This window comes from Bombina bombina, chromosome 1, assembly GCF_027579735.1.
Source record: "Bombina bombina isolate aBomBom1 chromosome 1, aBomBom1.pri, whole genome shotgun sequence".
NCBI classification, from domain to species: domain Eukaryota; kingdom Metazoa; phylum Chordata; class Amphibia; order Anura; family Bombinatoridae; genus Bombina; species Bombina bombina.
The window spans coordinates 560,417,431-560,441,128 of NC_069499.1; the positions used below are offsets into that span (position 1 = coordinate 560,417,431).

At 36.0% G+C, this 23,698-nt stretch overlaps 1 protein-coding gene across 4 annotated transcripts in view; it reads left to right on the top strand.

Moving 5' to 3' along the window:
- The first annotated feature begins 5,139 nt into the window (after window positions 1-5,139).
- LOC128645632 (ras-related protein Rab-5B) overlaps window positions 5,140-23,698 on the top strand; it is a 207,745-nt gene continuing 189,186 nt past the window's right edge. The window contains exon 1 of one of the 4 annotated variants that reach the window (XM_053698752.1): window positions 5,140-5,212. The gene's annotated coding sequence lies outside the window, so the exon portion shown is untranslated. The other 3 variants (XM_053698750.1, XM_053698753.1, XM_053698754.1) reach the window with 3 other exon arrangements.

The following is a 23,698-nucleotide window of genomic DNA, read 5'->3' on the forward strand; positions in this document are numbered from 1 at the left end:
GAATGCATTTCATTTTTAAATAGAAGTATTTTTGCAATATACTTCTATTAGCAAAAATGCTAGCTGTGCTGGTTTGTTGTAAAAGAGGGGGAATTACTTGGCTACTACTGTAGATAATTTATTGTTTGCATCTTTGCATTATCTAGTCTGATAGTTATCTTCATCTTTTTAGCACTCTGTATCATCTGCAGCTTACTGATTTTAGCTGTCAGTCTAAATAATAAATAATACAAAAAATGTATTTGCGCCCAACTGCTCACCCAGTCCGATGTGTATAATTCCACAGTAAGATCAGCTGCACTGGGTGTTTGTTGTGTCTCTCTTCCTGTTTATTGTAATTTGAAACACTGCAGCCTAGCTCCTCCCCTGCACCTCTGGCCTCAAACTGTCATTAGGACTCCGGGATAACTTTGCAAGTATTGCTGCTGGCAAGGGTAGATAAAGTACAAGCATCTTCAAAATTTAAATCTGGATGTGCTTCCTGACCATTACAATAGATCTAAGGTAGATTTGTGTCACTTAATTTCTGTGTGGACCAGTCAAAATAGTAGATTTGCATAATCAACAAATGTAAGATAACAAGGCAATGCAATAGCACTTAGTCTGAAGTGAAATGAGTAGATTTTTTAATGACAATTTTAAAAGTTATGTCTATTTTCACTCCCTCTGTACCATGTGACAGCCATCAGCCAATCACAAATGCATACACGTACCATGTGACAGCCATCAGCCAATGACAAATGCATATACGTTTATTCTGTGAATTCTTGCACATGCTTAGTAGGAGCTGGTGACTCAAAAATGTTGAAATATAACAAGACTGTGCACATTTTGTTAATGGAAGTAAATTGGAGAGTTGTTTAAAATTGCATGCTCTATCTGAATAATGAAAGTTTAATTTTGACTTAAGTGTCTCTTTAAGAATTTAGCTGAGCCCTGCAATAGTGTAATATATAGGGAAGTGATAATATATAAGAACTGGAATGTGAAAAATAAATCATTAGGAGATGGTATATGTTTCAGTATAACTTTACTGCAATAGTGCAAGAATGCTTCCATTTGTATGGTCTTTTGGAAGAATTAATGACTGTTAATACTAAATGTTTTGTAAATGTATTTGCACATGTATTATATGTTTAAATTAGACACTTTAATATATTTGGACAAATGATGCAGACTTTTTCTCTTTACTGGTACAAATTCTAAAGCAAAATAGTTTTTTTTTATTCTTTAACATTTTTAAAAGTCTGTTTCTGCATATCGCTTTACTTTATGTGACATATCTTCCTATGACGTCTCTTATTGTGGTGTCACAGAATATGAAATATTACTGCAAATTAAGAAATTCAAAGTTGGCAGCATTGCGCTTTCTATGATTGGGAGATGTCTGTATTTGCAATACCACTCTGTCTAGGAAGCTTTACCTCTAATTAAAATGGTACACATACATATTTGTAATATTGCTGTGTTATTAACCCTCTACTGGCTAAACAGCCACATAAATTCTACCTCTTGCGTTCAACATTTGGTGTGTGTGTACATATATATATTATATATATATGTAGTGTATTATTTCAATATAATAAACTCCTACTAGAATATTGTTGTTATTATTATTGAATGGGTTCACATATTATTTGTCTGCCTAATTTTGATGCTGTGTTGTAACAATAACCATATGCCTAGAATGTATTCAAGAGATTGGTATTATTATCAATATTATGGAGTATGTGTAAGAGCTTGGTGCTATAATCTGTATAATAAAATATGGATAAATCTAATTATACTATTACTATCAAATTGGTGTGTTTTGATAGCAGAATGTAGTGATCAGAGCAGTGGAACAGTAGTTCATCAATACTCCGGTAATCTGCATGCTTGCTCTGCTGCAGTGTCCCTGGAATTTTATTATAACATTTTGGCAACAATGGAGACGATTGTGACTTACTTCTGTCGAAAATGGAAATTTTTAATATTTTATTTTAAAAAAATGAATGAAAAAGTTTGGATTTTTAAAATAATTAAAGGGACAGTCTAGTCCAAAATAAACTACCATGATTTAGATAGGGCATGTAATTTTAAACAATTTTCAATTTTACTTTTATCACCAATGTTGCTTTGTTCTCTTGGTATTCTTAGTTGAAAGCTAAACCTAGGAGGTTCATATGCTAATTTCTAAGCCCTTGAAGGCCGCTTCTTCTCTCAGGGCATTTTGACACTTTTTTACTACTAGAGGGTGTTAGTTCATGTGTGTCATATAGATAACACTGTGCTCACGCACGTGGAGTTCCTATGAGCCAGCACTGATTGGCTAAAATGCATGTCTGTCAAAAGAACTGAATTAATCGAGAACTCCAATACATCGAAAACTCCAATCTGACGTCACTTCTGGTGAATCCATACATCTGATTGGTCTGTATCCAGTGAGTGACAGGACTCACAACCAATCAGAAGCCCCCTTGTAAGCCTCATTCCCCAAGGTTTACTTGGGATGTATGCCAGAGGATCGGCGGTGCATTCCCCAGACAGAGGCAAAACAGATATTAACATAGAAGACTTAGTGGAAGTGACATCAGATTGGAGTTTTCGAGGAATTGGAGTTCTCGACAGAACACCGGTCATGAGAGAAAGAGGTTACCAAGCACTAGATTAATGTGTTATGACATTACAGATAAATAGGCAAATACAAAAAAGATTAGAGAAAAGCGCTAAATGAAAGCTGCAAATAGGGATCAGAAAGGATGTGTAAGGAAACCACGTGTCTCCAACAACCTCAGGCAAACGGAGGAGAGGAGACGCTAACTTAACATCCATCGACATCACTGTCTCATAGAGACAAACACTAAAAGCATTGAAGATATCAGGTAATATCCCTACAAGTACAAAGTCCCTCTCCGCTAAGGGGAGAAAATTTTACACTGGTGAGACACACACGGCACGGATGCCAGGACAGCATCTCATAAGGTAACAAGCCTATGTCTGTTTGGAGATAGAGTGATATCTCTCCAATACCACCACGGGACATTCTTTGACTGTATTTGCAACATAGCGGTATATACTTTCCATCACTCTGATACTTAGGTTGCTAATTTGGTCTCCAACACACATTAACCAGTGAATATCATTGTTACATTGTTAAAGTGATGGTAAATCCTAGCGTTTAGGAAACGCTAGGATTTACAATCGTAACAAATAAAGGGGACTTTCATTCATGAAGTATAAAATACTTCATTCTGAAAGCCCCTTTATTTGTTAGCAGCGTTTGCTGCGCTGAGCTGCTAAAGGCAGCCCACGGCAGAACGCAATTTGGCTGAGAGGTGACGTTTCCACCTCTTAGCCAATAGCAGTGCCGGAAATACAGCTTGGCGCCGCAAAACCTGGCGCCAAGCTGTATTTCCTTCACGGCTATTGGCTAAGAGGTGGAAACGTCACCTCTCATCCAAATAGCGTTCTGCCCGTGGGCTGCCTTAGTGCCTTTAGCAGCTCAGCGCAGCAAACGCTGCTAACAAATAAAGGGGCTTTCAGAATGAAGTATTTTATACTTCATGAATGAAAGTCCCCTTTATTTGTTACGATTGTAAATCCTAGCGTTTCCCAAACGCTAGGATTTACCATCACTTTAATGGTTTTATTGGCAACAGTGATTGTTTCATTACTTCTTTGTATTGCAATAGTATATAATAGAGCAGTACTTTTAGGTTATCACCTTGAATAGATATCTATTAGATATAAGCTGAATATGTCTGCTTGGGAGACGTCCCAATAAGATAATTTTTATTATTTTATGATACAATATGTATAGTTTTACCACTTTATATTTATCTGTTTTTAATAAACTGTTATATTTTTTACACATCCTTTGTGATCCCTATTTGCAGATTTCAGCGCTTTTCTCTAATCTTTTTGTATTTGTCACTTTAGTCTAATTGGAGGGGTTAGTCTGAGAACAGCAAAATAGGCCTTTACATCATAAGGTGCTTCTATTTGCATATTACAGATAAATAGGACAATACAAAATCAGAGTAAACTTTGCTCTACTAACAGTTAAGGTACATAGAGTGTTGTGTTATATCTCATTAAGTTTTTCAAATGTTGTTTAAAGGGACAGTAAACACTAGAATTGTTGTTGTTTTAAAAAGGTAGATAATCCCTCTATTACCCATTCCCCAATTTTGCATAACCAACACAGTTATAATAATATACTTTTTACCTCTGTGATTACCTTGTATCTATGCCTCTGCAAACTGCCCCCTTATTTCAGTTCTTTTGACAGACATGCATTTTTAGCCAATCAGTGCTTGCTCTTAGGAGCTTCACGTGCCGGAGCTCAATGTTATCTATATGAAACACATGAACTAACGCCCTCTAGTGGTGAAAAACTGTCAAAATGCTTCCCGATTAGAGGCAATCTTCAAGGTCTAAGAAATTAGCACATGAACCTCCTAGATTTAGCTTTCAACTAAGAATACCAAAAGAACAAAACAAAATTGGTAATAAAAGTAAATTGGAAAGTTGTTTAATATTACATGCCCTATTAAAAACATGAAAGATTTTTTTTTACTTTACTGTCCCTTTAACCTCATTAAAAACGTTTTTTATTGGGAGGGGCATTAAAATAGTTACTTGATAACCTTTACAAGATTACATCTATTTTTTATTGATGGAGTGTGAAGGGTAAGGATATCCAGATTAGAAAAAAAGGCTGAACATTTCCCCCACTGTTTACATTTATACCCACAAGCCAGCAGTAACTTTTACATATAACAGATGAGATGGCCATTGAAACAAAAATAAATATTAGATCGCTAACGCAAGAGGCCAATGGCTGACTAACTTAAAGGGACATGAAAGGGAATTCCAGATTTGGGGATTCGTATCTGTACACTGCAAAAAAAATGTTTCTATTAAAAACCAAAAATGCACTCATTTAAATGTTGACGTTTCTATCCCTTCAATAATAATTACAAAGTGTTATTATATAGCATTATAAATATTATGACAACTACTACTGTTACATTGATAACGAGTGGAAAAACGCTACATCTACAACGGAAAAAGCGACTGGTACTGATTAGATGCAGAACCATAGAGTCCAAAATACCGCTAGCTAGAGCGTCGGAAGCGCTGAGTTTTGCTGGACTTCCGGTTGCTGAGGATGCTCGCCGCCTTCTGGAGATTCAGAAGCAGCTAGAACTAAGGGGATCACTCGGAGGTGAGGAGACCGGGATACTGAGAGGGGCGATGGAGGAATGAGGCTATTGGGAGATATCATATATAGAGAAGAAAACTGCAGGATGTAATTATTATCCGGGACCGATACAGCTTTCGGGTCAGCTGATGAGTGCGCAGGAAACTGACAGAGTGTGCGAGATCATAAACTTCCCGGTATACCCGAGCAGCCTTTGGGGCATTGTGGGATAAGAACCTTTATGCTGGAAGTGATCGATACATTTAAAAGCTGCTAGTGGTTATTGATATTATTAGCTGTAGCTGGCTGCCACTTAACGTTGTTTATTACTGCTGCTATTTTCTGACTCCAAATGATTAATACTGTTATTTTTGCTAATTATATTTTATGTTGTTTGCGATGAATAGCTCACATTAATTATTCTTAATAGATAATTTAGTTTTTTTTGTGAACTGTATCGCCCAAGCAATATCAATGTATTATTAGGGATCAATAACGCATAATAATTGGATCTTAAAGTGAAAGTCAATCCTAGCGATTGACTATTTAAACAAATAAAGGGGACTTTCATTCATGAAGTATAAGATACTTAATGTAGAAAGCTTCTTTGTTTCAACCGATCGCCGTTCTTAGCTGCTACAGCCGCCCACTACTAACATTTTTTTTTGCTAAGAGGTGACGTTTTCACCTCTTAGCCAATAGCTTTGCGGTAAATCCGTCTCTGCACGGCTATTGGTTAAGAGGTGAAAACGTCACCTCTTAGCAAAAAATTTTTTTTTAGCCGTGGGCTGCTGTAGCAGCTAAGAACGTCGATCGGTTGAAACAAATAAAGGAGCTTTCTACATGAAGTATCTTATACTTAATTAATGAAATTCCCCTTTATTTGTTTTAATACTCAATAGTTTTAATAGTCAATCCTAGCGTTTGTACAACGCTAGGATTGACTTTCACTTTAAAGGGACACTGAACCCAATTTTTTTCTTTCGTGATTTAGATAGAGCATGCAATTTTAAGCAACTTTCTATTTACTCCTATTATCAATTTTTCTTCATTCTCTTGCTATGTTTATTTGAAAAAGAAGGCATCTAAGCTTTTTTTGGTTCATAACTGTGGACAGCACTTCTTTATATTGGCGGATGAATTTATCCACCAATCAGCAAGAACAACCCAGGTTGTTCACCAAAAATGGGCCGGCATCTAAATTTATATTCTTGCATTTCAAATAAAGATACCAAGAGAATGAAGAAAAATTGATCATATAAGTAAATTAGAAAGTTGCTTAAAATGGCATGCTCTATCTGAATCATGAATGAAAAAAATTGGGTTCAGTGTCCCTTTAAGTGACCAATACCTGCTGTTAGTCATTATTATCAGAAATAAGGTTGCAGAAATAATTAACAGGTATTATTAATTATGAAGATTACTGTCAAATATTACCCAAAGATAATCTGGTCATCAGAAAATTTAAAAAAGGAACATGAAGAAAAGTGATTTTAAACTTGACAATTTTTTTTTAAATCTTGTCCGTAATCTAAGTGCAATTTTTGATGGACTTTAATTGATCACTTCTAAAAAAAGATACTTTATAACTTTTACTTTTAAATCTTGCAGAACCATTCTAATTACCCTGTGCTCCAGCTGCTAACGGTTTGAACTGGTCTCCAATTGTCGCTCTAGTTACAAAAAATGCAGTACGGCCAGACAGCACTGATTAGAGAACAGTTCAATCGATGCCTAGCAAAAAATATGAGTTTTCAAGTGACGGTTTGAAGCTTGGGGTATTAGAAAGGCACGGCTAGATTTAAAAGTAAATTACAGCTCATCTTTATTAATTAAAGTCCATCTAAGGATAGCGCTTAGATTATGTACATGTCAGGTTAACCATCAGCTTTGATGTTTCAGATAGAGCATGCAATTGACTTTTCAGTTACTTTTATAATCAAATTTATGTTGCTCTCTTGGTATCCTTTTGTTGAAAACAATATCTAGGTGGGCTCAGAAGCAGCAATGCACTACTGGGAGCTAGCTGGTGATTGTTGGCTATGCACATATACAACCAATCGTGTAATAATAAAATACTCCAACACATATAGATCATTTTCTTTCTGTATTTTTATGTCCACTTAATACTATTATTTAAGATAATGTTAACCAATATATAAATCATAATACATGTCAGTGATCATTAACTCTAAGCAGTTATCATTATTAACTCTTAATGTTTTCAGAGATTACCTGTCCGTTATTGTTCAGGATCTTACTCCTTGACCATTGAGTCTAAATAATTTATTTAGTGAAAAATGTAGTAGTTACAGTCATCTATTAATTACACAACACAGGGGGTATTGGCACACATCCACTTGTAAATAAAATAATTTTAAATTCTGCAAAAAAAGAAAAGAAATCGCCTATGCCTTTTTATATTAAAATGCGATCTTTGTCACACAATACGGACATATCCTGCTTAGCCAGTCGCCAACTTACAAAGTGTCCCGATGTTAACACTACAATTATTTGCCAATATGGGCTGAATCATTTCTGTGTTTTCTCTTTTTATAGTTGAATTAGACTCGCTGGCTTTATATACAACTCCAATACACTGTGTCATGAGTACACCTATATTTGGATAGTGTGCTTTAACCAATGGGAGATGATCAGTCTTCCATTTTTTTTTATACAAATCCACAAGTCACCAATACCCCCTGTTTAGTGTAATTATTTAGTCTCATTGGCAGCACTCCCAAAGATGTATTTAAACGTTTTGTTTGTAAGGTGTGCCAAACCAGACTTTGTAGATTAGTGATCTATTAATTGTATTTTTTTAGAATATTTGGTTATCATGGTTCCTGTCAGTGGCTTCAACTTTAGTTTTTGTTCTCTTGAACAAGAATTTGCAGTATTTTGTTGTAATTCTGCAACTCATATATTTTATTTAAATTAATTGCTACAATAATGTTATCAGTATCTGGCTTTATTTTTTCAATTTTATTAACTTGGTTTTAAAATGTGTAATAATGGTGTAAGGGACATGAAACTCGAAATATTTCTTGCTTGATTTAGATAAAGCATACAATTTTTAGCAACTTTCCAATTAACTTCTATTATCAAATTATCTTCGTTAGATCCTTTGTTGGAAGGAGCACCAACGTTGTTCCGATGTAGACACATTTAACCCGACGCAAAAAGGGTTAAAGATACAGATGATGTTTATATACTCACTTCTCTGATGTTGTAACCTTTGATTACTGTTGTCAAAGAACACCACGTCTGAGTCACATTGTTAACTCCTTATGCTATTATTTTGTCATGTTTATACATGTAAATGTTGGCTCTGATAAATCTGGATTAGAAAAAGTTAGTTTGTTAAATCCTGTAAAGATCTTTAAATCTTTCTAGTAATGTATTGAATGGCCGTTTTAGAGGGACATTAAGTTGCTGGGCAAAGCTACAATAGAATGGTTACTGCTTGCTATGTTATTGTATTTCCTCCCATGCCTGCAGCTCTCTACTGAGCAACCTCCTATTTTAACCCTTTAGGTGCCAGATGCTGAAGCTCCACCTGCTCATAATGGGGTAATGCCATCTTGTAGCTTAGGTATTCTCACACCCTGGGACAGAAGCAGTGCACATTTAAAGGGGACAGTCAACGTAAAAAAAAAAAAACTTTCATGATTTAAATAGGGAATGTAATTTTAAACAACTTCCCAATTTATTTTATCACCATTTTTGCTTTTTTCTCTTGGTATTCATAGTTGAAAGCTAAGACACCTTTTCAGATGTTAAAAAAAAGGATAAAGTCTTTGAGAGAGTTGCAGCCGGTGTTCTGTGAAGGGACCTAACTTTGTTAAAACAGCGAACCATGTCACTTCCTGTGACGTTTCATCAGCTGTTGCTCTCAGTTTGAGCCTAATACGCATGCGTGGCAGATTCTTCACATTCCCTGGGCGCATACGTAACTGGTATAAAACTCTTTACAATTGTGAAATTCTGAAACATTGTATAGCGCATGCATGACCTTTTCTATCACAAAATGGGGGGTGTTTTATTGAACAATGTTTATTGAACACTGTATGCGCATTATGCTGTGAAACAGAAATAAATGTATAGTTATTTATATATATTTTTTTTTATATATAAGTTAAGCATACAATCATTCAAAGCACTTGACTTTATGTTTTCTGTTAGATAACCTCAAACATGGAAAGATGTTATTCCTCCCTGCATGACAAACAGCACTCGGATATCGCCACTGTATATGTATTTAATAGTAAACATAAAGTCAATGTGCTTTATTTTAAGATAGATTCACCCAGCGCCTGCTGAAATGACCCTTGGCTCAGATAAATTGACCCCTAGTGGTCAAAAAAGGGAAACAAAAATGATTCAGAACTTTATCAAAGCGCCAACTTAGGAAGGCCGGGTCTTGGATACACTAACACTTCACAAATGGATTTTGGTATATTTATTATGATAAATAAAAAACAATAATAACCAGTGAAAATTCCAACCGTGTGCATATATGTTTTTGGTTCAATCTTGTATTTAAACAATATTGGTAGCTAAAATTGGTATAATGGTTTATTTTAAAAAACAGTCCTTCTTAAAATCTTTAAAATAAAACAATCTAAAATCTAAAAGTCCCTCATGGATCCATGTTAACAGTCTAGTAATTCTTCCAACCTTTCATTGGAGTCAATATATTGTTAACACTAATAACTGCTTGTTAAATTTCTGACGGTTTAGAAAACTCCCTTAAGCAAAGCACTGAGTTGGGATAACTTTGATATCCCAAGTAGTGCTTTCCACGTTTTAAGTGGGAGCAACGAAAAATAGCTTTCAATGTCTCCTATTATCAGTATCAGTCCGGTGGTTGTGTGGCAGTTAAAATACAAATCAACAGTAGTGTAAAAATAAAACAGTAGTGTAAAAAATAAATGATAGACGTTATTAAATACTGGTGTTCAGTGATGCAAAAAATATATATATTGTGTGACAATTTCAAAATTAAACTAATGTTAGAGGTGACTTCCTAAAATTAATATGAAATTCTTTCAAAAATCGTGCTAAATTATTCCTTTCAAAAACCGTGAAAAAGAAAACAAAGTATAATCCTCAGGTGAAAAAATATATATAAATACACTTGTGAGAAATAGTCAAATGAATAATCTTCAATTCAGTGCTAATTCCAAAATTGTATAAAAAACTATATAAAAAATGTAAAAAATAATAGTAAAAAATGGTCCATGAAAATAAGTGATGTTATGTAAAAGTCAGAAACCTTGCTTGCAAAAAAAAATGTCCTCACAATCCTATGTGTGCGAGATTCTTCAGGCAGCCCTGGGTCCCTTTGCCCTCAAGTGTATGGTCCCTCAGCCTTTTCAAGCCTTTCCTCTCCTTGCTAGCTCGCGGTCCCTCTGCCGAAAAAGTATATAATAGTGTAGATTGCTACAGATATGTGGAAAATATGAAATAACACTTACCAGCCAACGCGTTTCGGTCCAAAATGACCTTCTCAAGGTCTTGAGAAAGGTCATTTTGGACCGAAACGCGTTGGCTGGTAAGTGTTATTTCATATTTTCCACATATCTGTAGCAATCTACACTATGATATACTTTTTCGGCAGAGGGACCGCGAGCTAGCAAGGAGAGGGGAAAGGCTTGAAAAGGCTGAGGGACCATACACTTGAGGGCAAAGGGACCAGGGCTGCCTGAAGGAATCTCGCACACATAGGATTGTGAGGACATTTTTTTTTTTGCAAGCAAGGTTTCTGACTTTTACATAACATCACTTATTTTCATGGACCATTTTTACTATTATTTTTTTACATTTTTTATATAGTTTTTTTATACAATTTTGGAATTAGCACTGAATTGAAGATTATTCATTTGACTATTTCTCACAAGTGTATTTATATATATTTTTTCACCTGAGGATTATACTTTGTTTTCTTTTTCACGGTTTTTGAAAGGAATATTTAGCACGATTTTTGAAAGAATTTCATATTAATTTTAGGAAGTCACCTCTAACATTTAGTTTAATTTTGAAATTGTCACACAATATATATATTTTTGCATCACTGAACACCAGTATTTAATAACGTCTATCCATTTATTTTTTACACTACTGTTTATTTTTACACTACTGTTGATTTGTATTTTAACTGCCACACAACCACCGGACTGATACTGATAATAGGAGACATTGAAAGCTATTTTTCGTTGCTCCCCACTTAAAACGTGGAAAGCACTACTTGGATATCAAAGTTATCCAACTCAGTGCTTTGCTTAAGGGAGTTTTCTAAACCGTCAGAAATTTAACAAGCAGTTATTAGTGTTAACAATATATTGACTCCAATGAAAGGTTGGAAGAATTACTAGACTGTTAACATGGATCCATGAGGGACTTTTTAGATTTTAGATTGTTTTATTTTTAAAGATTTTAAGAAGGACTGTTTTTTAAAATAAAGTCAAGTGCTTTAGATGTTTGTATGTTTTTTAAGTTATATATAAATAAATATTTATAAAACACCCCCATTTATGATAGAAAAAGCCCACGCATGCGCTATACAATGTTTTAGAATTTCACAATTTGTAAAGAGTTTTACCGTTACGTATGCGCTCCAGGAATGTGAAGAATCTGCCACGCATGCGTATTAGGCTCAAACTGAGAGCAACAGCTGATGAAACGTCACAGGAAGTGACATGGTTCGCTGGTTTTTACATTGTTCGGTCCCTTCACAGAACCCCGGCACAGGAGTAAAGACAAATTAGCATAGAGATAGTGAACCATTTTATTGTAGTTGTGGACCAGCAGTTTAATGTCCCTTTACGCTTTCATAATTCAGACAGTTTGTACAATTTATACTTTAAATTTTTCTTCTGTTATAAAATTTCCAATCATGCTTTAAGCACTATATGTTTAACATATGGCTTGATAAATTGGTTCCAAATCTAGGAGACAAAAAGTTATTTGAGAAACCATATGATATAAATAATGCAAAGGTTAATAACTGTGTGTGTCACTTCAGTGATTTAACTCCTTATTACAGATGCTCTGGATAAGAGAAGACTACAGAATAAAAAAAAAAGTAAAATACATTTTCTTAATGCAAAAAGGAAAAGCATATATAAAGCAGAAACCTATATAAATTATATTTATTATCTTCCTGCTAGAAATTTAAACGGCATTCTCATTTCACATTAATAGCAAAACACTCAACAATCACATCAAATAATATGAATACTAATAAGCAGTAAAATGCATACAAGCAGTATATCGCACAAAGATAATAAACCCTATCATTTCAATACAATTGAAGTTGCATCATTGGTGCTCCATTAGCCTGGATTAGAAACATAAGTTAGCATAAAATCAGTTTTTCAATACAAGCAAATCTCCAGCAATGGTAATTTTGAAACTGTACCGTTGGGCACAGTGAGCACATGCTAGTGTAACTTTTCCACTCCTCTACACCCATGGGAACTGGGCTTGTTGCCCCCCCACCCTCGGGAACCGGGCTTGTTGCCCCACCATTGGAACCCCCCACCAATAGCAGGCAGGCTTTTTGCCTTCCACCTCCCACAGCAAACAGGCTCATTCCTGTCTTCCTCTCCAAGGGAATCGGGCTGCCATGGTGGTTATTATTTGCATAATCCTAGGATTACCCAGGGTAAAACGGACATTACCCAAACGGCTGTGGGTAAAGCCTGATGTGCTGTAATTCTTCCCCAGCTTCACTATATTTTTTTTCCCTCCACCTGGGGGGTTGAAGGGGGGCGCCCCGTCGATCCTCTGGCATCCACCCCAAGTGAACCTTGGGGAATGAGGTTTACAAGGGACTCAGGGAGGCTTCACCCCCTTGAAACCCCCAGGCGGAGGCAAAATATATAGTGAAGATGGGGGGAATTTACAGTGCATTTGTATATATGATTTGATGCAGTGACTCGATCACTCTGAGGGGTTTAATGATGTCACATCGGGCTTTACCCACAGCCGCTTGGTTAATGTCCTATTTTTCCCGGGTAATCCTAGGATTACCCAATATCTGACTTTACCCATAATATATATATATATAGAGAGAGAGACTCTAAATCCTCCTGAATGTTGTTGTTATTTTGGGAAGGTAAATTGGTGCTAAAATGGGACCATAACACATGTTTTGAAATTTTTAGGAAAGTTTGAGTTATCCTGCTACTATTTAAAGGGATACTAAACCCAAAATTTTTCTTTTCATGATTCAGATTGAGTATGCAATTTTAAGCAACTTTCTTATTTACTCATATTATAAAATTTTCTTCATTCTCTTGGATCTTTATTTGAAAAGCAAGAATTTAAGCTTAGGAGGCCGGCTCATTTTTGATTTAGCACCTGGGTAACGCTTGCTGATTGGTGGCTAATTTTCTGAAAATGTTTTGTCCGGTGAAAAAAGAAAGCAAAAAAGGTATAATTTGCATGTATATCTCCAGTAAAAATTTGAAATTTTAGGTGTAAACATGACGGCCAAACAGCTGTTAACACAGGATGTAAAATAGTTCAGCAGTGAAGGGGTTAAGTACCATGGGTTGCATGCACACTGCTGCTGCAACTCCTACACTGAACTACTAAACAATATCACAGTTCTAGCTAGGAATAGACCGAAATATCGGAGCGGCCAGAAACTCACCGATATGGAGCAAATCAAAAGAAATTTAGCTCTGTGTACTTCAGGGAAACTATGAAGTTTTAAGTGTCACACATCACACAAATCATCTATAACACATATAAGCTGGACATAGCATCTAATAATAAATAGCACTGATAAATAGTCCAAGCCCAGGTGTTCCTGGGAGCTCAGTTACCAACTACCATACCCAATGGCAGGCCTGTAGATTAGGGTTGCCACCTCAGCCATGTTTTCCTGGACACTTATGAGTTACACATGCTGCAGGGTGTGCAGGTAGAAACATGAATTTCAACCCTGGAAAGCACAAATATAGTGACACTGAACAGCACTATTCAAGTTCCCCTCTGCATACACTGCAGCATGTATAACTCATAAGTGTCCAGGAAAACATGGCTGAGGTGGCAACCCTACTGTAGATGGACTTGCATAAAAAAACATATATGATTTTTTTAAATGGAAAATGTGATCTTTAAGTGGCACTTAAAGCTACATAGTTTCCCTGATGTACATACAGCTAAATTACTTTTGATTTGCTCATAGGGGTCAGCAATTCATAAAATCAATCTGCTTGCTAATTGCTGTCACAAAAAGAACATTATTTGTTGCATTCTGATACATTTTACACATTTGCAAAACATTTCACTAAAGCTGCTATATTTGACGATATTTAAATATTTTATTTTCCCCTTTCATGGGCATAGAAAACAACATTTAAAAAAATGATAGTTCAGGCACATTAATTAAATGTCCACAACATCAAACCTTGAGTAGAATGCTATGCAGTATAGGGAGATTAGTAATTAATATTTTCTAGCAGTGGATAACAATGCTCTGACCATTAGGTGGCGCTGTTACACTTGTATAAAACCGCCCATAAGTGACATAAGAAACTTATAGTCCACTCCTCAGTACCAGGGAAGGTATTTGCAATCCAGTAAATACATGAGCATATTAAAAATTAAAGCTAATAAATAAATCTAGCACTGATATTCCAGCATGTCCTTTCTTTCTCTAAGTGGCTATATATATATATATATATATATATATATATATATATATATATATATATTATATATATATATATATATATATATATATATATATATATGTGGCCCTCGTTTTACAACGGTTCAATTTACACCGTTTCAGAATAACAACCTTTTTTTCCAGTCATGTGACTGCTATTGAAAAGCATTGAGAAGCAGTGCATTTATTAAATAGCCAGTAGGTGGAGCTGTCCGCTTGTTTTGCAGCAAAGTCAAAGCAAGCTGAAATTAATCAGTTTAACCAGACCAGAGCTATCGAGCAGATTTCAAAGGAACAAGATCTTCATGTCTATAAATCAGTCCAGATTGGAATGCATAGAAAGAACTGTTTGCAGAAAAATGCAAGTGAAGTCTGTGTTGGTGTGGGTGATGTTATTAGGTTTATAATGCTGTTTAGCAAATGTTTTTTGTTCATTTAATTAGATTAATTATATATTCTGTGTTGTGTGATTATTTTATTTAGGTTTATAATGCTGTTTAGCATTTAAAGTCTTCATTTCAAAGCTTTAAAAATAAATGTATTAGGTGTTACTTATGACAATTTTGAGAGGGGCCCCTGGAAGCTATCTCCCTCACTTCCCATTGACTTACATTATAAACTGGGTTTCGATTTACAACCATTCCTTCTGGAACCTAACCCCGGGTAAACTGAGGGAGATATATATATATATATATATATATATATATATATATATATATATATATATATATATATATATATATATATATATATATATATATATATATATATATATATATATATATATATATATATATATATATATATATATATATATTTTTTACTTTTAACCCTTATCTGAAGTGTACCAAGTGAGTGTGTTTTTAGTAAAGTGGCAGCAATATATGAAAAAAACAGAAACTGTTTAACAGGAGAACATGCTGAAATGTTATGCTTTCTGCACAATGTTTTTCTACTTAACTGGGAGTACTGGGGAACCCCAAGGCAGAACATAGAGTGATCTGAGATGTCATCGCAGAAAATGCAACATGTCTGCAGAAAGAACAGGAACTGTTAGCACTTTAACTTTTCAGTTCAGCTCCACATTAGGCTGTTCTTTTTAAACAGAACTGTTCTCTGGCTGCATTGTATAAGTTTTCCTTAACACAGTGCACCCAGAGCAAAGTGCTGTTTGAAGACAGCAGTCAAATATGCAGTAGTGCATTGATTGTTGTCTGGCTCTGAGATTTTTGCAAGCTCGTTTCCTAGCTTTTCACAGTCTGCAAAGCTGTTTTTCTCTGACTGTATGATGTTTGTATGAGCAATGCAATTTTTTTATTACTACATTTCTATGTTAGACTAAGAGAAAAGGAAACAAATTAATGCAAGAGACATTTTACAATTACTTTTTTTGTCTGTAGCTAATTTGCAATGCAAATTTTAACTACTGCACTAGATTATACAACTTTAAATATTGCTTTATTCTCCAGTTAACCAACACATTGCAATTGATCTTGTCCTTTAGTGTAACCAACAAATTAACTATTTTATTTAAAAATGACCTGCAGAAAATTTTTCAATAAAAAAATTCTCATCGCAGAAAGTGAAGAAAAGTTCTGTCTCTGGGCTGGGGAAATCGTGTAGTGTCTAGCTTTGCAGTAGTGACTTAAATGTAATTTTGTATCAGTGTGCAGTTTTAAAGGGATTTATGCTATTTTTCTATGTTTCGGGAAGCAATTTAATAAGTTAAAGGGACATGAAACCCAAATGTTTTCTTTCATGATTTAGAAAGAAAATGCAATTTTAAACATCTTTCTAATTTACCTAATATTAATCTAATTTGTTTTATTCTCTTGATATTCTTTGCTGAAAAGCATATCTAGATATGCTCAGTAGCTGCTGATTGGTTGCTGCACATAGAAGCCTCGTGTGATTGGCTCAACCAATGTGCATTGCTTTGTCTTCAACTAAGGATATCTAAAAAATGAAGCAAAATAATAATAGAAGTAAATTGTAATGTTGTTTGAAATTTGTATTCTCTATCTGAATCATGAAAGAAAGATTTTGGGTTTAGTGGCCCTTTAATTCTCAATCACTTTATTTTTCCCAGTTTACTTTTAATGTTTAAAATTTTAATAGCATGTTCAGTTTATACCAGATTTGTGTAGAAATTGTGTTGATTTTTCAAAACTTTAAATGTACAGAATATCGGCCCATGTTATCGGTTATCTGCCTGAAAGGCGTTCAATAATCTGAATCGGTATCGGCCCCTGAAAACACAATATCGGTACTATTCCCTAGTTCTAGCTGAGGGGTGCTTCTAAGCTTATATTTAAATGAATACACTTGTAAACTGGGATTTTTTTATTTCTGCCCCTACATATTTTTTTAATGGTGAAACTTTTCTTATTAGTGTAGATGTTTAGTTAACAATAACCCTCCAGTGATTTTCCATAGGAATATTGGGGCTTTCTGTGTTCGATAACTTCTGTTAAATATTTAGGCTGACAATCAATCTGTATCTGATAGCAGCAACCCATTTAAGCAAAGAAATGAGCAAATGCCATAAATGTCTGATATGTGTTATGCTGTTAGTGTACAATGCAGTCACAATCTATCAATAGATGCTTTGTATACAGTTATTGCATCAGCAGTGCTAGAAATGTCTTTCATTACAGAATGCCTGTTCATGCATATGAAGGATTAGCAGGTTTTTAGGAGTAACGAATGTTTTTGCTTTGAATGATGTGTGGAAGTACTATGTATGCTGATAGGAACAACTATAGGTGTAATGAACATAAACTAGCATTTTACTTTACTGACAAAATAAGTTGATTTGGGACAGGAACAGCTGGGTTATTATTTTACAACTTTTAGGTGGGACAAAAGCTAAAATTACTTACAATGCATTTTAACTTTTATCAAATTTGGTGCTCCAGTCTATTTTCAACTGGATTAAAAACCATGCTCGACAAATTCATTAAAAAACTAGGAGCTGGCCCAAAAAGTTAGTTTGTGTTTATATGTATGTGTGTGTATGATGTATGTTTATGTATGGTATATATACAACACAAAATTCAAGAGGGGACAGAAGAAAGAAAGACAGGTATGCCCTGTGCAGCATAATCATGTCAGAAAAATTAATAGAATAAAGTCCTCAAGGCTGGATGTAGAACCTATTGGTCTAGGGGATATAAGCTTCCTCTCCTATAAACATTAAACTGCTTAATCATAGATATACAAAGTAGTGCCTTAAATTTATTGGTCAAAATTACACATAAAATATAAATATATAAGAAGGAGTTTAAAAAGTCAGTTAAACCTAACTATAGCAAAAAATACCCCTATCTACCAATGGCCTTTTGGGTAAAAAGCAACATCCATGGATAGGGCTCAATTAGTAAATTAGAGCATCGTAATGAAGCGTTATTACAATGATCCTAAAGTATGGAATGATGGCCCCATAAGTCCATGTAAAATAAGTACCACACTTAAACTCCAAGAACGCAGTCAATATTTAGGGAATGTTAGTAAAAAGCAGCAGCAGCAGTTCATGCAAACGGATGCCATGCAGGATAGATGTTAAGCAGTGAGACAATGTAACCATCAAGCAATTCAATTATTAGAGACACAGCCGTGTAATGTTTCCAAGTATTTGAATGCTCCAGAGATTGCTGGGTGTACTTGTTACAGGGTACTACCTACTTAGGGGTTGGTCCACGCCCTAAGGGACCCGTTAGTGCAGACAAGTAATATGGACTAATCTCACCCGGCTTCATCAAGAAGTAACATCCGTGTGTACTGATGTATGTCAAATCGGACTTGGTAAAGTGCTGGAATGCTGCTTCCCCTGTGTACTGCAATTGGATGCTGTTTAAATAACTGCTATCCCTTGTCGTTCAAACGGAGATAACAAAGTGGAGTATGTGCATAAACTCCCCAACGGTCAGAGGAATCCAGGACCCTCAGCTGGCCAGTGAGGTCTGTAATGCAAAACTACGTTCTACCGACCTCAGCTAGGCCAGCTGAGGGTTCTGGATTCAGTAGGTACAGTACCCTGTAGCAAAACCAATTACACCCAGCATTCTCTGGGAGCATTCAAATACTTGGAGCATTACACGGCTGTGTCTCTACTAATTGAATTGCTTGATGGTTACATTGTTCACTGCTTCACATCTATCCTGCATGGCATATATCTGTTTGCATGAACTGCTGCTGCTTTTTACTAACATTCCCTAAATATTGACTGCGTTCTTGGAGTTTAAGTGTTGGTACTTATTTACTTTTACGTGGACTTATGGGCCATCTTTCATACTTCAGGATCATTGTATAAACACTTCATCACGTTTATTACAATGCTCTAATTTACTAATTGAGCCCTATCCATGGATGTTGCTTTTTCCCCAATGGCCATTGGTAGATAGGTATTTTTTGCTATAGTTAGGTTTAAACTGACTTTTTTAAACTCGTTCTTATATATTTATGTGTAATTTTGACCAATAAATTTAAGGCACTATTTTGTTTATCTATAATTAGCAGTTTAATGTTTATAGGAGAGGGGCTTATATCCCCTAAAACCTTGGTTCGGTGAGTTGAAACATTCCATGTCAGTAGGAAGGTTAGTTGGGTTGGGGATAGGGAAAGACTGGTAAAGGTAAGTATTTGCTTACAGGGAAAATGCGGCATAGGTTTGTGAGGAGGATAAATTTATCATGAGTGGGGTACGGTGAGAGTGGGAAGAGTCAGGCAAGGGATGAGGAAAGCCTCTTTATGTTTTAGATTAGAGAGCCAAAGTGTGTTAAACATAGCTTTCCAGTCGGCCCAGATATTTCAAAAAGGTCAGATGCGCCCTAGCCAGGAGATAGTTAGAATGCCATTTTTGCGTGAGGGTCCTAATTCCCGAAATCAAGGGGCAATATTTTGCAATTTATAATTTGGTGAAACATCATTCTGTGATGCTTAAAGGGACAGTCTACACCAGAATTGTTATTGTTTAAAAGATAGATTATCCCCCTTTATTACCCATTTCCCAGTTTTGCATAACCAACACAGTTATAATAATATACTTTTAACCTCTGTTAATTCTTGTATGTAAGCCTCTGCAAACTGCCCCTTTTTTCAGTTCTTGTGGACAGGACTTGCAGTCTAGGCAATCAGTGCCTGCTCCCAGATTACTTCACGTGCACGAGCACAGTGTTATCTATATGAAATATGTGAACTAACATCCTCTAGTGGTGAAAAGCTGTTAAAATGCAATCTGAAAGAGGTGGGCTTCAAGGTCTAAGAAATTAGCATATGAACCTCCTAGGTTAAGCTTTCAACTAAGAATACCAAGAGAACAAAGCAAAATTGGTGATAAAAGTAAATTGGAAAATTGTTTAAAATTACATGCTCTATCTGAATCATGAAAGTTTATTTTGGCCTAGACTGTCCCTTTAATCCCTAAGTGTGTAATATGGGTGTCTTTGACTATAAAGTTATATTTATCCTGAAGGTATTTAGGTAGGTCTGCCGAGAGCCCTCTAGTGAGTATCTCAGTTTTGCTATGATTTAGTTTGTGATAAGAGAGGTTGTTAAAACGTCTCTCTAGAATTTCAAGTAATTTAGGAATCGTCTGTTTGGTTTAGTAGAAAATATTGTGATATTGTCTGCAAATAACGCAACCTTTTGTGCAATGTGAGTCCCTCAATGTCATATCATTCCTGATTTGTGCTGCTAGTGGCTCTATCACTAAAGCAAATAGTAAGGGGGACAGCCCTGCTAGGTACATTGGACATGGGGGGAAAAAGTGGGGATGTAAATCCCAGGCCTCGAATGAAGGCTGTAGGTGAGGAGTATAGTGCTTTAACAGCCAGTGTGTTCTGGAAATTGGAATGTTTCTAAGACCCTCCACAAGTAGTCCCACCTAACCTGATCAAACGCCTTCTCGGCAGCGAACGAGATGATAAGAGCTTATTCAATCATTTAGATGTTCAGCAGCCTTCTAGTATTATCCGGGCCCTCCCTGCTAGGGATAAAACCTACTTGGTCGGGGTCAATGATATCGGGGAGTAACCTCAATATCCTGTTCGTTAGGATCTTTCAGTATATTTTAATATCTACGTTAATTAACGAGATGGGTCTGTAATTAGTGCAGGATGAGGGGTCTTTATCTGGTTTAGGGTTAGTTATAGGCAGTTTATTTTTTATAAAAGAATTATAACTCTGAGACCTGGAGTGGGAGAAAATGTTGCTTGTGTGTCTATGTATGTGTAATTATTTTAAAGCTTTTTTAGGTAGAACAAATGCTAAAATTATTACAATGCTCCTTTTAACTTAAAGGGGCAGTTTACTCAAAAATGTTCTCACCCTTTTAATTTGTTCCCAATAATCCACTTTACCTGCTGAAGTATATTAAAATGTTCACAAGTACTTCCTTTATCCTTATATTGGCATTTGAAATAGTTGATTTGGCCGGTGGTATCCCCACCTATTTTGAAACTTTCTGGCCTTTTGGTCCAAACTATAGATAAACTGTGTAAACACAGCCACCAGAAGAAATTACACTTCCAGTGGGGTATAGAGAAGATAAGGTAATAAAATGTTAATTTCTTTTTTAAGACACGATGAGTCCATGGATCATCTCTATTACTAATGGGATATTCACCTCCTGGTCAGCAGGAGGAGGCAAAGAGCACCACAGCAGAGCTGTTAAATAGCTCCTCCCTTCCCTCCCACCCCAGTCATTCTCTTTGCCTACGATAGTCATAGGAAGAGGTAAATTGAAGTGTTGGTATATATTCTTCAATCAAGAGTTTATTATTTTTAAAGTAGTGCCAGAGAGTGCTTCTTTTCCCTGGGGTGTAGCTGTAGTCCATATCAGTCTCTTCAGTAGCACTTTTGGTGGCTTTAGAGCAATGGGAACTGGTGGGACATAATTCTCACTGCGCCCCCCATATATTTATGCTGCCCTAATCCTGATAGCCTAAGCAAGATTACTCAGGCTTCATCCTTTTTCCACAGGGCTATGGGAGGGAGAGGACCTCCTAAACCTGCTAGACGCAGCCCTCGCTGTCGGGCAGCAGAGTTCAAGGTAAGTAGTTAACTTTTTATTCTGGGGTCTGGGAAGATCTCAGAGGAGTGGAAGCACTTTATTATATTTCAGGGGACAATAGCTTCATTCTGTCAAGAAGGAGGACCCTGTGACAGCCAATTAGTATACAGGCACTGGCTAAGGGCTTGTATCTATAACTGAGTATAGAGAACTCAGGAGGGTAAAGTGTTTTGTGGCTGGTTCAGTTGTTTACATCCCAATCGGTTTGTCTTTGAACTAAGATGCTACCCTGTCAGCCTTAGTACTATTTTCACTCACGTTCTTTATAGATCCTAAGTTTCTCTGGTAGCTATTTTTAACTTAATATGACAATGGCGACCGGGAGATCGATAGCAGTAACGCCCATGGTGGGCGGAGCTTGGTTTGAGCACACGCTACTGTTTTAGGTACATTGCCAGTGTTAGACGGCTAAGTCTGTGTTGACTAGTAAAGGGTCTGATTACATTGTACTTCCAGTACACCCAAACAGTTCCCAGCAGCTTCTCGGGTTTCTACTGAGGATGCAGGGCTGAACGTTATACAGTGTGTGATACCATGTTTTCAAGCTAGAGAGAGTTTCTGGTATCACGCCCACGGGGGCGGAGCTATGTTTGGCGCTGGTTTGGATGGCGCACCTACTATTTTCCTTCCGATATCGGAAAGGAAGCTTGGTAGCACAGTACTTTCTGTTGTTCCTCATGTGGGACCGGACAGCACCACTGCTGCGTTCCGGATTATATATTTATTACTTTTAACTTTTTATAAATAAAGTTTGGGGTTTTATCTGATTTCACAGACAGATGGACACCTCAGCAGTGGTTAGGCTGAGGTGTAGATAGGTTCTGATATAGTTATGCACTATCTTTTCCTTTTGGTGCTCTTAAAAAACATAAAGTTTCTTTTTAAGTTTTAATGAGGCAGTAACTTTTTTTTTATGGTTAACTTTTATTACAAAATTTAATATGTTTATTGGTTTAATTCATCCTTTTCGTCTTAGGATGGATCTAGAGCACACAAAAAATAAAGTACTTTTTTCAAATTTAAATAGACAGTAACGTTTTTTTGTGTCAATTTTTTTATTAAATTTTTTTTTTTTTTTCTGAACCTACTCCTTCTAAGGCGAATGCTGTCTAGGAGTCTGTTGACAATGGTCAGTCTATGCCACAAACTTCTACTATAGTGTCCCTCTAAACTTTATGGCCACATGCTGTGCCCTGTGCTTCCTTTCACACTCCACCCGGAGTTGCTCTGCATTCATGCATTATGTTTTTTTTCCCACGTGGTAGAAAACATTACTAGAGGAATTACTTTCAATCACTTAGAATAGAAAATTAATTAATTCAGTAGTTACTATTGCGAATGGTTCTTCCGTGTTACCTGAAAAAGGGAGATACTTCAGGATTGTCTGAGAGTGAATTCTCAAACTCAGATGGAACATTATTTTATTTGATCCTGAGGTTGTTTTTTCTTTGTTTTTAGCTTGAACACCTCCATTTGTTACTTTAGGAGATTTTAGCTACCCTGGGCGACTCCGACATTACCGGTGTAATCGATCCTAGTGCGTCCAGCAAGTTATAAGGAATGGAAACAGCCAGCTGTAGTATCCTGATGGTTAGCTTAGCTGTCTAGCTAGCGGAAGGTTTGCAGTTTGAAACCATCTGCAGCTATTAACCGCATTCCCTATATTTAAAGAGATGTTTCCCATAGCCTACTCAGCTATGGAGGCTGGGCAATCATTCCCTAGGGTGGAAGGAATAGTTTCCAGCTTAGC